Below are 6,000 nucleotides of genomic sequence, written 5' to 3'. Positions count from 1 at the left end.
AAAAAAAAAATATATATATATATATATATATATATATAAACAGCAGAGAAAATGCGCTTCATGCGCAGACTCCCTTACATATCATGTGTGTATATGAATATTGATCTGCTTCTCTAATAGGTTGTGTTAATAACACTAATAGCACATTGGTTGAGTTCCTAGACTGCTGTCAGCTCCACAGATACTCTCTTCTTACTGCAGAAGTGGCAGAATTGATGCAAATGCCAGGAAGGATCAGAGCTGCATCTGTCATGGATCATAAAGGAGTCACCCATGATAGATTTTTGCCTTTTATTTGGTAAACACTTCACTACATGTTTCAACTTTGGAGTACACTCTTCCTCAGATGGGTTTAGTCCAGACTCCAAAATAGTTTGAAGTTTTAACCGAATAAAATACAAAAATCTATCACAGGTAATTTCTCTGTGGTTTGCGCCAGATGCAGCTTCGATCCGCTACAAGTATTTAAGGTTTCCATGCTGTCCCCATGGACAATTATACGTTACACATTCCATAGTTTTTCAAAAGGATCAAAAAATTATTAAATAGATTAATAAAAAAAAAACTAAATAATACAAGTGTTTAAAAAATAAATGATTTTTTAAAATGAAGGATGTTTTTCTTTAGCTCTCTAATTGGGCCAAAGACAACAATGAGTATTTCTATGTGAGAAATAGCGTTAGAAAATATTTATATAGATAGATGGATACCTGGACAATGCCGGGTATATAAACTAGTAAATTGTTACATTGTACCATACCACATACTATGTCTAAGGCCCTATGTGGCCGAAACAGTGAAATAAATGAGTGATCTAATTTATAAAGTATTACAATAAAAAACAATGACCAAACTCATGGATTGATCTATGTACAAAAAAGGCTTCAAACCACTTTCAATAAAATGCAACTTTTATTTTTGTATCAATGAAAAAATATCCACACTAGTAAGGAGTTGTGTAGCAAAACAAGACATTCCCTGATGAGTTACATTAAATTGTGCTGATACCCAGAATCCTTTGGGTTAAAAATGTATTTTTTTTACTATATGTCAATGGCTTCACATTTGCGGTACACATCCATTCTAACCAAAAGAAAGTTTGATAACTGGTTTACCCTTTAACCCTTGTGTTGCTGTTGCCTAAAATTAGCGGAAAAAAGTGGCTAAAACAATATTTCATCAACAGTAGCATTAATGGAGCATTGTCCACAATTAATGCCACTGGGGTTTCCCAAACTTTTTAGTATGTGTGTAAATCTGTTCAATGTGGTTTTAAGTATTAAAGGATGCACTTAAATTAGTTGGTCTTTATTAATATTAGTGAATAATTAGGTGCAGCTGTGACAAGGGCCCATGAGTAAAGGGGGCCATAGTCCCTTAGTGAGTTAGAGCACTTCTTAAATCTAAATAGGTTGTACAGGGTTAGAAAAATGTAGCATCTTTCTTCCAGGAAAGAGATGCAAGTATTAAGTGCTCCTCAGATGTTTTTTAGTACCCCAAACCATAGTATAATGGGTGATAAGGTATCCATGACTTGTAATGCCAGGAAGCCAAGACCACTCTCAGTCCAACCCATCTTACAGTCTTCCAGAGCTGAGAGATGCACTGAACAATGTTCTTGAATAGAGGTACTACAGGAGAGTTCTGATCTCTAGATCCCCTCTGTTACATCATCATGCACTAATAGACAATATATGAACATGTAGGCATTACTATAAATATTGGTTCAACCACATAAAAATTTCCTCCACTTTGTGTAAGCAACGTGTACACTTAAAAGCAATAACTTCAAGTCAAACCATAAAAGATGACATTTTTGCTTTCAAAGAAAGTATAAAATTGTTAAATTAAAATGTCAGGTTTTTCCCCTTATAGAAAAACAATCAACTTCTATATCATAAATGTGTATATATATTTATAACATAATTTTATATTACTTAATATTTTATATACGGTAGTCAAAGTACTTTACTCTTAAAGCTGTACAACTCTAATTAAATACAATATATTACATCATTTACCTTATCATACAACTCAACATCCACTTAAGAAAATTACCAAAAAAGACAGGGGCTTCTCAAATCTGTAGTAAATGAAAACACAAAGTAATGCTGAAAATAGAACATATCATTTAATATATAAAATTAACTTATAACATATGAAAGCAATTTCAAGGATCAATCCAGGTAAATCTGGTAAACTGTGTTATACCTAGCGCAGGGATGAGGGATTCTCTTTTGGGTGTTTTATGAATTCATGTGCCGGTAGTCTAATATTGATGACCTATCCATTGCGTCCACCACTGATCAACTCATTAAAGAGGCAGCGGCACTTCGGTGAGCCCTACACCTTCTTCACTGCATACCAGGCACAGCACCGTACATTGTATAGTGGCTGTGCCTAGTATAGCATCTCAGCCCCATTCACTTGAATGGGACTGAACAGCTTTCAGGCCATGTGACCAATAAATGTGAAGTCACACGTGTGAAAGGAAGTCATGATGCTCACATGAGCTTCGCAGCCTCTTCAAATAGCTGATCAAGGGTGTCTTGAGCAGCAGACCCTCACAAATTAGACCTATGGATTGGTCATCTATATTAAACTTCTGGCTAACCCCTTTAGTGCACGTGTAGTAATTTGGTTAATTTACTTAAAGAGATTTTTGGCCCACATTGGGATTCTCTACTCTAAAATATCTTTGAATATCTTTGCATTGTCTTCCCCAATCCCCAAACACCATCTGCAAAAGCAAGTCATATTTTTTAATAGAGTAGATTGCTGGGAAAATCAGTCTATTTGCTTACTGTGCCTTTTAAACATTTGACTCTACAGTGGTGAACAAGAACTATAGATGGTTACAAAATATGATGGGTCTCCTACTGCCCCCAAATTTATGACACCTTAGACCACAAGTACTGAAATTGTCTTCACTTGTACATTTCTTCTTGTGTTGCTACAGTACAGTATATTCTCTAGGAAGGTGAGATACATGATACGCTCCAAGTTTACCTTGATTGGAAGGGTAAAAAATTTGGAGATACTAATACCCTTTAATTAACAATACACCCTGAAGGTCTTTCCTAAGGATGTATGATCAGTGAAGAAACCCAAGGCTCCTACTGATCAGCAGAATGGGGCTTTGTCAGAGAAATTTGAGCTTTGTCTAAAATGAAAACTAGAATTTCTCATTGTATTTATAAATTAGGAAGTATTTCAAACTTCCTGCAAGTGAGACTTGCAGACCTTCTCATTTTTGTGGATACCTACATGTCACCCTTATTCACTACCAATGGCAACCACTTATAAGTTGATACTCAATGTCGAACGGCAATTTTACTCAGCACCAGGGCAGAGCATGATTTCCACCAAAGTCTTCCTGCAAACCAGATAGGCTAGTTCACTGTCAGACATTTATTTGGAGTTTAGAGAAAGAGCACTTAATAACTATTTCTTACTCTGCAAAAAAGTCATGTCATCATTCTCAAACATTTTTTAAAATGCATACTGTATGCTCAATTCGGGGAAACCTGATACACTGTTATGCCTAGTGCAGAGTCTTAGAGGATGGCGCATAACACAAGGATTTAACAACCATCTTGTGTCATGTCTGTCCCTTCACACCCTGCACTAGGCATAAAATTAAGTAGTATGACAGTTTTTCTTTGAGTGTTTCTTTAATGGGATCTAAAGCAGTTTGACACTTGCAAGGTTATATGGGTTGTCAGGTTGTAAACTATTGATGGCCTATCCACAGCACAAGTCATTAATAATAGATCGGCGAGGATCTGTCCTTCTGGACCCCCGCTAATTAGACTATTGTGCATTGAGCTGATTTCTGCAGGAAGCAGACAGCTCCGTTCTTAATGCAGTGGACAAGCTTGGTATCACAAGCAAAGTTCCTATTCATTTCAGTGGGAACTTGGCCTGTAATACCCAGCTTGACCACTGCAGTAATAACGAAGCTGTCTGCTTCCTGCAGAAATCAACTCACTGCAAAGATTTTCTGGCCCAGTGATCAAGTCATCAGTGGGGGGCCCTGGAGACAATCTAATACTGATGACATATCTTGTGTTTAGACTATTAATAGTTCACAACTGCATAATCCCTTTAATGAGGGTAAATGGACAAGGGTCTAAAGACAAGAATATGCATGCAATGTCGTCAGCTTACTTACAAAATATACAATAAAGTGCTAATTATAGTTCATATCTTATTATATGCATGTAGCCATTGATATTTCAAAAATAAATCTCTGAATGTAGTTATATATGGGAATATACAATATAATATTCCAATATATGCCTATTGAATAGCGATGGCTGCATATGTATACATCTACACTGTGAATACATTTTAATAGTCGTTTTATTGCATTAAATGGGTTTTATTATGTTTAGACCTCAAAACTCCCTTAGAAAACCACTGATAGCAAATAGAATTGTTTATATGTTTACACTTTATATTGTCTAAAGCAATGGCCTCCAATCTCTGGCTCATCAGCTGTTGTGAAACTAAGCAAACAACCACAGCCGTAAGGTAAAGCTAAGGGGACCCAGTGCAACATCTGTAACAGAGCCCCCAACTCTAATGCTTCATTTACAGTACTCGTCTCTTTTACATGGGGGAAGAGAGGGTACTAGTGTAGCATGTCTCCACCGAAAGTATTGAATGTTGGCCGCCCTAAGCTACAGCTAACGCCCAGGTCATCCCAAAAGCTCCCAATTGGCTACCGCACACAAGTATACATATTTAGTTCCAAATGTATCATATGCTTAGAGACTTATTGGGCCTCACTAGACAGTTTTTAATATTGTCTTGAAAAGAGGGCATGCTTTAAAAGATTCTTAAAATATACAAAAACTGCATGTTTTTCCTAAATATTGGTCCAAAGTAAACTAACAAAAAAGTGACATAATGAAGAGTGTATAAAATGTCTAGCAATATACGTCAGATCTATTACACTGTGTGCGCCACTGTGATAAAGTAAGCGCAGTTACGATACTCTGGTCTAATTTTAAGCTGTCCAAATTAAAGACAGTAATAATACATTAGTAATAAGTGTTCTGGCTAACCAGTGTTTGCATAGTGTGATCTCAATTAATACCTAGAATTGTTTGCCTTAGTCTCCCATAGTGCAATCGTGTAATATATAATATCCCTGGTATAAGGGCAGATATTGTGGATCTTAGACAATAAACGTGTTCTATATACACTAAGGTAATGTTAGACCCTAAATTATATTCTGAACCAAATGCAAGATGATGAATAGATTTCATTGGCTATGTACAACAATATAATTTAGCCATTGCAGCTTACACTAGAAAATGTAATTAAAGCTAATAACTAAATCTAGCACATCTTTGAAACTTTTCCATATGCAACCTAATGACACGCATGCTGATGTTGTCTATGTTGAAAGGCACTAAAGAAGAAACAATAGAAAAGCTATGTGGTTCATTTACAATTTGAAGGCATACAATTCTGCCTCCAGGGGGCATCACATGAGCAACAGCTTGTCAACACGTATAGTAATCAATTTTGGGTTTTTTTTCCCCTGATATACAGGTGGGGAGAAATGACCATTGGTGATCAATTTTACAGCCTTATTCTTCCAAATTGTACTAATCATGTACTAATAGAAAAATCTTTAAAAATTATAGTCAAAGGGTCCATCTCTCAATGGACCTTAATGGTATATCACAAGGGTATGGTGGGAGACTGATGTGACCCTCACCATTTGATAAATCAAAATTGTACTATTAATGGGAGAATGGCCTACAGTACATAGAATAAGCTGCACATTCAGTAGCTCCGTTGACCTGAGCTAATAATCGTCTCTCCTTGGCATACTTTGTGGGTCACTGGTGACAAGATTGGATCACGTATCTCTTTTAGTGCTCTTGCATCATGAGAAAAGCAAAACAGAAGCTAAACTCTGCAAGACTCAGAGTTCTTTTCTTCCACAGGGTCACAACATGGAGTCAGCAACATGCTTACTGA

The sequence above is a fragment of the Eleutherodactylus coqui genome, chromosome 6, assembly GCF_035609145.1.
Source record: "Eleutherodactylus coqui strain aEleCoq1 chromosome 6, aEleCoq1.hap1, whole genome shotgun sequence".
Classification (NCBI taxonomy): Eukaryota; Metazoa; Chordata; class Amphibia; order Anura; family Eleutherodactylidae; genus Eleutherodactylus; species Eleutherodactylus coqui.
Note: the sequence above shows the minus strand (reverse complement) of the source record.